Source organism: Ursus arctos, unplaced genomic scaffold, assembly GCF_023065955.2.
Source record: "Ursus arctos isolate Adak ecotype North America unplaced genomic scaffold, UrsArc2.0 scaffold_31, whole genome shotgun sequence".
Taxonomy (NCBI): domain Eukaryota; kingdom Metazoa; phylum Chordata; class Mammalia; order Carnivora; family Ursidae; genus Ursus; species Ursus arctos.
In genome coordinates, this window is record NW_026622997.1 from 17,806,703 (window position 1) to 17,818,866 (window position 12,164).

The following is a 12,164-nucleotide window of genomic DNA, read 5'->3' on the forward strand; positions in this document are numbered from 1 at the left end:
TTTTATCCTTTCTCTTATTGATGTGACATATCATGTTGATTGTTTTGCAAATATTGAACCACCCTTGCATCCAAGGGACAAATCCCACTTGATTGTGGTGTATGATTTTTTAAATATATTGTTGGATTCACCCTGCTAATATTTTGTTGAGGATTTTTCATCTATATTCATGGGAGATATTAGCCTGCGGTTCTCTTTTTTTGTGGTGTCTTTTTTTTTTAAAGATTTTATTTATTTATTTGACAGAGACAGCCGTGAGAGAGGGAACACAGCAGGGGAGTGGGGGAGGAAGAAGCAGGCTCCCAGCGGAGGAGCCTGATGTGGGACTTGATCCCGGAACGCCGAGATCACGCCCTGAGCCGAAGGCAGACGCTTAAGGACTGCACTACCCAGGTGCCCCTGTGGTGTCTTTATCTGACTTTGGTTTCAGGGTGAGACTGGTCTCATAGAATGAATTTGGAAGTTTTCCTTCCTCTTATATTTTTTGGAATAGTTTAAGAAGAATGGGTATTAACTCTTCTTTAAATGTTTGGTAGCATTCACTGGTGAAGCCATCTGGTCCTGGACTTCTGTTTTTGGGGAATTTTTTGGTTACTGATTCAATTTCATTGCTGGTCAGCAAGTCCTTTCTTGCTCTCTGAAGCATCTCTCTGAGATAAAGTCAGTGTCTAGAGAGTCAAGAAAGAAAGTTAGGGGAGTTGACAATTTTCTCAGCCTTGATTCGGAGGCCCCTTAATTTCCTATCATCATCAGAAAACATTTTGAGGTCTTGTCTGCAGCAGGCTCTGGGCTACCTGTTACCTCATTTCTCCTGCACACTGTGCCACTGGGCTTTGGGAAAGTCTTTTCTGGGTTTCTCGTTTCCCATTTGTAAAATGGGCATGTTGGTTTCTACCTGCCCTATGGCATAAAGCTGTTAGTAGGTTACCCGGAATGTGTTAAAATGCTCTGAGCTCATTAAAAAAATTTTTGTTCTGCTTTCCTGTTGTACAAATTCTTGTGGGCTTGATAAAAAAAAATGCATTCCCTCAGATAGTTGTATTCAGTATTACTGAGATCTTTGAATCAGTCTTTAGCCTCAGAGAGCATGCAAAGATGTTTCTGGTCATATGAAATATACCACATGGCAGGCTAGAGAAATAAATGCTGGAGTCAAGTTTATTGTTGTTATTGTTTATAAAGATTTATGTATTTGTTAGAGAGAGAGTGAGAGAGATAGAATAAGTGGGGGGAGGGGCAGAAGGAAAGGGAGAACCTCAAGCAGACCCCCCGCCCCCCGCTGCTGAGCACAGAGCCCCATGTGGGACTCGATCCCAGAAACCTGAGATCATGACCTAAGCTGAAACCAAGAGCCGGAGGCTTAACCATCTGAGCCACCTAGGTGCCCCCGTTGTTGTTTTTAAGGAGAGAAAAATCTCTCAGTAGTGTGCTGCAAACGGACACATCCCCATCATTGAGAGTAAGTTGCTTCACTGAAATCCCCGTTAAGACCGTTACCTTTCCCTAGTGTGGCACCTTTCTTTAAGTCCTACAGGAGACAGCAGAGACCAACCTGGAGCATGACAGCCTCGGGTCTTTTCCTGCACCTGCTCTCAGGGCTATCTCCCTTCCCACTGGTGGCCTCTGGGAGACACAGCCCCAAGCTCGCAGCACACCCAGTCTCACCTGCCACAGAGGTCACAGCCCTGGGGGGCTCCCACTTCTGCTGCCCTTTCTGTAATGCCCACCCCCCACTCCAGTGCTGCCTCTGCTGTATTTCCGAAGTCCTCACTACGCCTGTCTCTGTTAAGCCTCTGTGCACGTTTGCGGCACGCAGGGAAGTCAGAGACCCGACTCTGCTCTCATATAGGCACTGCTGTGGCCCTCTGCCCCACGACGGCTGGCTACGAATGCCCTCTAGAAAATGGGCTCTCTGCCGTGAGATTTAGAGGCTTCCCCTGACGTAGGACTGAAAAAGCATGTTATGAGCGCAGGTGCTGCTCAGACACCCTCTTCCTTCTTTACCCAGAAGCCCTTTGCTGCATTTTTATATCCTGCTGCTCACCATGGTTAACACTCCCCCCACCCCACTTCCTTGGGTTCCCCTGTCTGCAGCATGCAACAGTCGGTGGCAGGAATGAGCAGGTCCCGCACTGCACATCAGTCCACAAGAAGGTGACAGGTGTCGCAAGAGGATCACATTTAGTTACAGTCACCTGTACAGGGAATCAGGGCCCATGAGCTTAGGGCTGCTGCACAGCGTTGGAAGCCCGGAGGAGAAGTCAGTGTCTACAGATGTGGACGTGAATAGGCAGTTCATGCTGGTGTGTGTGTGTGTCTGTGTGCGTCTGTGTGTGTGTGTGTGTGTGTGTACGTGCGATTTTTCTCTTCAGTCTTCCCAAGGAATAGTGAATTCACTAGTAAACCTATTACACAAGCAATTTGAATGAATACATACCTGTTGATACAAATTAGCAGCAGCCATTGTTGACCTGTGTCTAGACCTTTACAGGTTACAAAGCATCCCAGCATTCCTGCAAACAACGGAGTACCCAGGAATTGATTATGCAGTGATTTTACCAATGATCTGGGGTTATTCACTCAGCCTTAAATACTCAAAAAGTGCTCTAGGTCTTTACTTCTTGATTCTGTTGCTCCTTCCAGAAGAAAACTGGACTGGCTTTCAAAGTTAAAATTGCGGAGCCTGCCATTCTGGCAATACTTGGGTCAGTTCAGAATGAAACCCGGTAGGTGTATCTCTCTCTCTTCTGCTACAGGGTGTGGAAAGCTATCCAGCCACAGGCGGGACCTGCCCTGCTGTCAGATCCTTCATTGCTCATTTGGGCCCTGAGCATACTCCTTCGTTTCCAGGTAGGGATGAGGCGCCCCTGCCTGCAGGAGTTCAAAGACAGGTATGCCATCCGCTTATAGGTGATTATGGGGACAAATGAAAGTGTCCCAGGGAACGATCGTTCAGCTTGGCTGGTGGCTTATCAGTCTGTTTTCTCTTCTTCCTAGATATCCACCGAACCACCTTTCCCTACCGCCCGTGTGCATTTACTCTTCTTTGAAATTATTGAGATTTCTGGGTTTGTTTTAGCAGCTTGTAGTTACCTTACCTAACATGATAACCTTTAAGGTTCCACCCAGTCCTGAGATTCTTGGATTCTAAATCTTGAGACATGGGGCACCTGGGTGGCTCAGTCGGTTAAGCATCTGCCTTTGGCTCAGGTTATGATCCTGGGGTCCTGGGATCGAGTCCCATGTCAGGCTCTCTGCTCAGCGGGCAGCCTGCTTCTCCTTCTGCCCCTCTACCCACTCGTTGTCTCTCTCTCTGTGTCAAATAAATAAAATCTTAAAAAAAAAAATCCTGAGACACTACACTTGGTTATGATTCCTTGTCATTCTCTCACCACTTACAACCGATCCTTCTCATGCCTTCTGGTTTTCCACAGGATTTCCATTCCTTTGTATTTTTAGAGGGCTTTGGATTCACTCATGGACAAGGAAATGGCTAATGTTGGCTTAGCCGCTCCGGCTAGCCGGCTCCACAGCAAGCGGGCTTCGTGGGCATGGGCGGTTTGCCTCATGGGCCGGGGGCAGGCTGAGCACGTGAGGCGAAGCCTGGCATGGAAACAAGGGTGACAAGGCCCCAGGATGTGGGGGTAACAGATGGCGTTTGCCCCGAAGTGGAGATGGGCAGGGGCGGAGGAATCAGTGGGCTCGTGCTGCCCGCTGAGGGAGTTACCTGCAGGAGCCGCGGGGCTCGAACCTGGGGCCTTGGTCCCTCCCAGCAACCCAAGTGAGCGAGAGCCAAAGACTCTCACATTCCCTCTGGCATTTCCAAGTGGGTCCCTAAGACCGTGTACGATCATTAACTAACTAATAGAAATGGAGGGCTCAGAACTTTGGAGAAGGACTTAATGAAATTTGTTTTTAATGGTAACTACTTATTGACAAACCAAGGGGCTCAGATCAAATTAGCATGACCCTCTTCCTGAGAAATGGGGTGTCGGGTTTTAGAACAAGTTTGACCAGGGTTCTCTTTCAAAGGGAAAATTATTTTAAAGTGCATTTTAAAATTTTTTTAAAAAGATTTATTGATTTGAGAGGGAGAGAGAGAGTGAGCAAGGGGAAGGGCAGAGGGAGAGAGAGAACCTTAAGCCGACTCCGCAGAGCCGGAGGCAGGGCTCCATCCCACGACCCTGAGATCATGACCTGAGCTGAAGCCGAGAGCTGGACACTTAGCCAACTGAGCCACCCAGGTGCCCCTTGAAAGGCATTTTAATGAAAATTTCTGTTTTTGTTCCAAAACCTTCTAAAAATTATCATCATCAGCAGCAGCAGCAGATTTATAATCCGAATGAAGTTTAGAATTCTGGCTTAAGAGACTGAAACTCTTGACCAATAAATACCCCGATTCTTCTTTTTAATGTATATGATAGAGTGTGAAGAATGAATCTATTGAGCCTCTCATCTGGGCTGGTGTGTGTGTGTGTGTGTGAGAGAGAGCGAGAGAGAGAGAGAGAGAGAGAGAGAGAGAGGATTCCATCAAAGACTTAGATATAATCACTTTTAATCACATAATCTTTGTCAATTACTCTTGACCCAGTCCGTGCGTGATCATATCCTGATACACACACGTGAATAGAGCAGTGCTTGATTTAAAAGTCTGCATTGTTTATTTCATTCACCTGGAGCTTTTTAATGAAGTGCTTCTTATGCAGAATTCGATTATGTTAATAAGCACTGGAGCTGAGGCTGTTACTCGCTGCGGCATATAGTATTTGAGGGGTTTTCCCTTGTCTTCTACTCTTTGATGTTGCATAAGCTATTCACAAATGTCACCTGCTGTTGATGTCCAAACCGACAAATATATTTAGCACAACGCACCAGAGGCTGGAAAGTAAAGCTTTTAATTAACCTACAGGGAATTCTCTAAGATCATAGGTTTTAAAAAAAAAATGAGAGGCAGGAAGTCCCCGGAGAAAGGTAACATTTGCATTTTCTCCTGACTTTTTGGATGTCGCCCTCAGAGCAGGTGACCTCTGCCCCACCGATGTAAGGCAGTGGATTGCCATGAAAAAAAAATTTATTCACATCCTTTGAATAACCCCATACAGTGACCCCGCCCTGCGAAAAAGAATAGTAACGTCCAAAAAAGGTGTTAATACAATTAGTTTGGAATTTCAGAAACCCACGAGCCCCAAAGTTGTGAGAAGTTGTGCTAGGTCGGATCCTTCTTTTTGACACCTTGTCCTCAGGTAGGAAAGCCTCCTCCCCTGCCCCAGGACCGGGTGTGGCCAGGGAGCCCTGTCCTTGCAGGTGGCCCGTTCCCCCTCCTCTCCCTTCCCCGGGACCAAGCTTAGCTGTTGGGTCGCCCAGCCCTTGCTCTTCTACTTTCCAACATAATGAGCATGTGTCCATTCCAGATGGGGTGCTGGAGGTGTGGCATTTCCTCCCTAAGCCCACACTGTGATGCAGCCGGCATTAGTCTTCCTACTGGAGAAGCCAGGAACTGGGTGAGAGAGGCCGGAGCCGGTCAAGTAAATCACTTGAAACAGGTGTTTGGGGGAGCTCTTCCTTTGCAATCAGAGACTGAACTGCGGTGGGGGGGGCGGTGTCGGAGCCTGGGGAACTGGGGGAATTAGCACCCAAAGAAGCCAGCCAACAGCACCTGTCTGCGGCTGCTCGGGCGAGTGAGCCTGGGTCGGCCTGGCCCGAGGCCCGGGGGGCACACACCCAGCCGCGCAGGGGCTGGTGGCCTAGGGCAGCGGGGGAGGCCGCGGTCATCCTGAGTCTGCGAGGGGAGGCCTTTGGAGCCCAGCGCCCTGGACCCGAGGACACACAGGCTCCAGCCCCAGGCCCCAGAGCCGGCCTTTCCACGCCCATCAGGAACCGCGTTGATAATGCCATTCCACCCATCCTTTTGCTGGCTTGCATTTGCGGCCAGGACGAAAGGCTCGCCCTTGTTTGGGTCTTTCAGCTCTGGAACATTTTCCTTGACTTCTTTCAGACAGTGTCTAAATGACACCACCAAGTGAGACTGGAGCAGTCGGATCTCTGGCCCTGTCTGGGGTTAGCAAATGAATGACACCGTAGGTGGCTTCCTCGCCCCCGCCCCGGCACTTAACTCACTCAGGCGTCAGTGAGCTCACCCCTCAGGACTGGCACATTAGCGACCTTGAACTCATAACTTTCCTGGCAGAGGCAAAAGTGACAGCCCAGCTTGCACCGTCAGGTCACTCCCCAACCCTTGCCAGTGTAGACGGCCTTTGATGCTTGACGGCCTTATCTGAATCCATCCAGGTAGTTACGGAGCCCTGCATGGCTGCATGCCATAGTCTGGCCCCTGCTGCCTCCCCAGCTTCCTTGCCCACCCCACCGACCCACCTCACCTTTGTGTAGCCTGTGTTCTAAGAAAACCCAGTCCACTTTCCTGAACGTTCTCTGCATCTTCCCACTTCTGTGCTCTAACTGAAGGCCTTTATTCACTGGAATGCCCTTCCCCCATCTCTACCTGTTGAAATCCCATGATTCTCCAGCACACAAGGCAAACGCTATTTTGAGAAAACCTCCTGTGATTTCCAGAGCCAGAAGGGAATCTGGGCATCGTTGTGGCTTACCAGGCTCTCATCACCTCGTCCATCTCAGACCACGGTTAATTCCATCAGCCCTCAATCGTGGTGGGGGGTCTTTAGCATTCTGGACTCATTTTTATTCCATAAAGATCCGTTGATGGTCTTTGAGTTCCAACCACTGTGTTAGATGCTGGCAGCATGAAGATGAACAAGAGACTGGAAATGTCTTCGAGGCTGTAGAAAAATCCAGTGAACAGACAGGCAGGTACAGACCTCATTACAAAGTGCTAAGACACGAAAAGAGGGTCTGGGAGTGCACCAGGGTGGACAAGGTCTACTCAAGGCTACTCGGGTCCTGGCATATCCAAGGAAGAGTTACTAGCCTCTGAATGACCAGAAAAAGGGCCCGTGTTGGAAAAAGAAACTGGAGAACCATGTTGGTGTTGGCTAATTTTATGTGAGAACTTGGCTAGGTCATGGTACTTACATATCTGATCAAACACTAGTCTACGTATTTCTGTGATGCTATGTTTCAGATGAGATGACATTTAGATCAGTGGACTTTGAGTAAAGCAGATTACTCTTTATAACGTGGGCGGGCCTCACCTAATCAGTTGAAGGCCTTAATGGAAACAAGACTGGCTTTCCCCAAGGAAGAGGAAATTCTGCCAGCAGGCCGCCTTTGGGCTTGAGCTGCAACATAGCTTCTTCTTTGGGTCTCAACCTGCTGGCCCACTCTGCAGATTTAGCACTTGTCAGCCTCTGTATCCACATGAATCAATAATTCAAAGTCTCTCTCTCCTGCTCTCCATGCATGCTCGAGTGTGTGCAAGAGTGCGCACACACACACATACGTATACATGTACACACACCTCTTGATTCTGTTTCTCTGGAGAGCCCTGACACGGTATCAATCCCCACCGTGAAGGGAGCTGAGGAACAAGCTGTTTTGCAGTAGAAAGCTACCGGAAGTCATTAAGCAGGGGGATCATGGGTCAGAGCTGTATTAATAAAGGGTCCTTTACTTTTTTTAAAGATTTATTTATTTTTAGAGAGAGAGAGTGCACAAATGGAAGGGGCAGAGGGAGAGGGAGAGAGAGAATCTCAAGCAGACTCTGTGCTCAGCGTGGAGCCCGACTCGGGGCTCAATCTCATGACCCTGAGATCACGATCTGAGCCAAAACCAGGAGTCGGATGCTTAGCAGACTGTGCCAGCCAGGCGCCCCAGTAAAGAGTCCTTTATTAAAGGAGCAGGCTCTAGTCTGGCTGTTAGCTTAGGGTAGCCAGCAACCTCAGGGTGCCTCGCCCCCTCCCTGGCCGTGGGGGCGGGGGGAGTCCTGTCATGTCAGTCGTCAGTAAGGAGTTCTGTCCCATTACCTGCAATGTCAGGGAGGCTGTTACCTTCTTTCCATTCCCACAGACCCAGTTTGGGTATTCATCGTCAGGAACTGCTGAGACTGTGTCCTGCCTCACCTCTTTTGCTCTCCGCCTTCCCCCATCCAGCAGAAGGAGGGGGAAGAAGGTTCTGTTCTGCACGGCCTGCCCTGGGGAGCTAGCCACTGCCTTCTGGAAGCTAGGTGAAGGAGGTGAGCACGTGGCTCAGGAGCATAGCCAGGCAGAGACGCTGGCCCCGGGCAGCAATTGTAATTCTAGACAGGCCCACCTAGGGCTGTGGAATCTTGTTTCCTTCCTGATGGGCATTGAGAGACGAGTGGCCCTCCACTGGGGGAGGGGGTAGAAGCCAAGCTATGGCTTCTGGACTACAGACTTTAGGACTGCCCTGTTTAGGGTGAGTGAGGGACTGGCACCGAGGGGGAGTATGCAGGGCCAAGGGGTAGCCCAGCTCCGTGGAATGCATCCAAGCGGCAAGGGCAGGGGGTGCCCAGACTTCAGGCAGCCAGAGCTGGCAGGAGCCCAGAAGTTCAGGGTTACTGGTTCCCCGTTGGGGGCAGTCCCTTAGTTCCATGCCACACGGGCTTGTGTGGCCAAGGATGCTGACTTCTTCCTGTTGCTGTGAGTTGGGGCTCCGGGGCAGGAGGGGACCGGTCGGAGCTGTGGCTGTGGGTGGCTGGAGAAGGCGAAGGCACGGGAAGGGAGGCAGGACTGACAGTCCCGGTATCATGCAGACTTTCTTAAATTAGCTGTGGGGAGAGGAAGTAAGAAAGAAGAGCCAGAAAGTCAACAGTCAGACTTTCCTGGACCATCTGTGATGGGAAGCAGAAAGCTGCCAAGAAGAACTCTGAGCTTGAGCTAATGGGTAGAACTTGAAAGCAGAAGTAACACACCGCCCCCCGAAATCGAGAGGCTTTTCTTCTTCTGCTTTCTTTCCTGCCTTCCCTCTTCCGTCCCCTTCCTTTTCCTCTTTTCTTGCTTTCTTTTTTCAACACATAGCTCTACGGAGCCTCCAAGAAATGGTACTGCTAAGCAAATCCAGATCCGAAGGTTCGGTACCATCAGAAAGCACACATGGAAACCGGTGAACCAGGATTCAGCTGAGTCCCGTTTCCTGGGTTAATGCAAAGCAGGGTGGAGAAGTTCGGTTTTTAACAACGCTGCTGCATACGGAATTCCCAATCTGTCATACCATTTTAAGGGATATTATTTTTTGGAGAAACTAATCACAGCTGGGTCACTGCATGCCTGCCATCTTACTTCTTTTTATTACTCGCAATACGCAATAGTTTCGCTGTGGAGCCTCTGCCACCGTGACCCACTCAGCCAGCCACCCGGGGCGGCGAGCGCTCCATGCGTTGAAGGGAATAAGGAGTCTTTGGATGAGTGCTTGAAGCTTTTCATCTTACCCAGATCCTTCCAAGGCTGCAGAGGGGGTTTGCATTTCTCAGGGGTGGAGTACTTCCGCTGTCCCCAATGCAGATGCGGGCACTTGTCTCCGCAGAGCCGTGTGACCTGAATGAAGTTGACAGCCAGTGGTTTGCAGAATCAGCAGCTAACCAGGCTTGTGAGACTCAGAAACCTGTTCTCTTTCTCAGACTAAGGGGCTAGTGGATCTTACAGGCAAGACAGTAAGGAAGCTGCCTAAGTGCTCGCTAGGGGCTCAGGGTGGGGTGGGCAGGAGGGAGGTGGGAAACGTTGACCCTGCTTGGCTTACATGTCTCAATCCTGTGGCCGTCTGCTTCTCTGTGCACTGAAATCTCTGCCCCGAGCCAGGCCCTGGCGGCATTATGCACAGGTGCGCAACACCTGAGCACGGCAGCTTACCTTTAAGTAAGTGTGGCCCACACGTGCCCTAGCTCTCCTGGGGCCCATGACCATGTCCCAGGGCAGCAGCCCAGCCCGATAGCCCCTCCCCACTCCACCTCCAGGTGTCTGCTTTCGTCTTGCTCTTCCTTTCCTGCACGCTCAACAGGCCCGCCCGAGGATGCATGAGCTTGTCGCTGTGGACTGGAAGGGCTCACAAGTGTGGTCCCCACTCCCTGGTCCGGGGAGTCTTCCCTTTACCAGCTTGATGCTCAGCAGGCATCCTCAAAGGGCCTCTCCTGCATTGGCAGCACCAGGATACTTTGCTTTTTGTCTCCAGTTGATCTGATCACTTCTCAACATTCTGTTGACTGTTATTGCATATGGCATAAGTAGAATTATTGCCCAGGGAGCCGGAGAGATCTTGTTCTCTCACTGCTGATGCATCACGTCTGTGACTGCTGTCTGTTTTGGCCGTATAGACTCTTGAGACTTGAAAAATTAACAAAGACCATTGTGTTCTGCGACACGAAGACACAAACCAGCAATGTATTTCTACTCGTGGTGAAATGGAATAAGTCCTGGGTTGAGAGTGAGAAAACCTAGATTCAAGTTCCAGCTGCTTGACCTTGGATGGGTCATGTGGCTTGGTTATCCTCGGTTTCTTCCCATGCAGATTGGAGATGCCTAGTGTGGACTCCTGTAGGCAGCTGTGAGAATCGAAATGAGATCAGTATGTGAGAGAGCTCTTCACTCTATGAAAGCTTAGACAGATGTCAGGCACGGAAGGTTAAACAATATTCCACATGGTTTCTCTTCCAGAATCTGCAATCTGGCAGCTAGGTCCCTCTCATCCTGGTGGTGAGAACTTATGGGTTGTACACTAGATCGGGCCCCCAAATACAACCTGGGAATTGGTACACTCTCACCACACCCTGCCTCCATGAGAATCAACAACAAAAGACTGATAGAATTATGTTTCATTTCAAATGGTATAAAGGAAGGAAAAAAATAATTGCTACCTTAACATATTTTGTGCATGTTATTCCTTCCTTCCTTCCTTCCTTCCACCCATCCATCTACCCACCTCTCCATTCATCTCTCCATGCTGCTCCTTCCTCCCATTCATCCATCCAGCCACACACTCAGCCATCCATCCATCCATCCATCCCTCCCTCCATCCATCCATCCATCCCTCCCTCCATCCATCCATCCCTCCCTCCATCCATCCATCCATCCATGCCGTTCCTTCCTTCTATCCATACATCCATGCATGCATGTATCCTTCCTTCCATCCAGCCATCTGCCCATCCGTCCACCCATCTGTCCAACCTTCTGTCTGTTCGTCTGTCTGTCCATCCATCCATCTGTCCAACCATCTATTTATCTATCCATCAATCCATCCATCCATGCACCTGTCACTGACCACCCGTTAGGCCCCGTTAAGCATATGGGGAGATACAACTGATCAGGAGACAGTTTCTGTCTTTATTTGTTTGCTGTAGTGAGAGACAAATGAGTAATCAAAGAACTAAAATGCTATATGACCAAGTGCTGTAAATTGATCAAGAGCCTTCTCTCTGTCTCCCTCCCTCTCTTCTTCCTTCTTTCCATCCTTCCTTCTTTGCATATAACAGAGTGTTTGAGGGGAGTCTAGTGTTCTTTTTCTCATTTCCTAAGAAACGGCAATATAGGAAAAGGAACTGCTCTTTCTGAAGCTACCTGTAGTGTTTCTTTTTCTGCATAGATAGAGGACGGACTTGTTCATTTCATGCAGAATAACACTTTAATGGACTTTTTGGTTATGAAACTCATAAATCCCAGATCGTCTTCTGGAATAAAGTGGTTTAAGACTAAAAGAATCTCAATGTTTTACATAATTAGAATGTTTCAGTGAGGACAGAATTGCAAATCTCAGATGATTTCATTCTAGCGACACCCCCCCCCCCCCCGCCCTTCTATAGAAGCCTCAGAAGAGACCCATCTGGACTCCAAGTTAGAAAGACATAGTCCCTGGGGAGCTAGGTTGGGCTTTTCCTCACAGTCATAGAGTAGGGCCTAGGGAGAGCAGTGTGCAGCGGAGACCAGAGGAAGCCTTGGCCCACTGGCTCCAAGAGCAGCCAAAGCTTCCACCAAAACCCTGTTGATCATTACAGTCCATAATTAGAATTAAGGGCTGGTCTAGGGTTCAAGCTTGGGCAAAGTGGTTCTGGAAACAACAGAAGCCCCGGGAAAGCTAGAGTCCTGTCCATGAAAAGAGTCTTTTCAGAAGTAATTATGTTAAGGATCTCAAGATAAGATCGTCCTGGATTATTCAAGTTGGCTGTAAATCCGGTGACAAGTGTCCTCAAAAGAGACAGAAGAAGAGCAGATACGGACAGACACACAGAGAGGAGGCCACAGGAC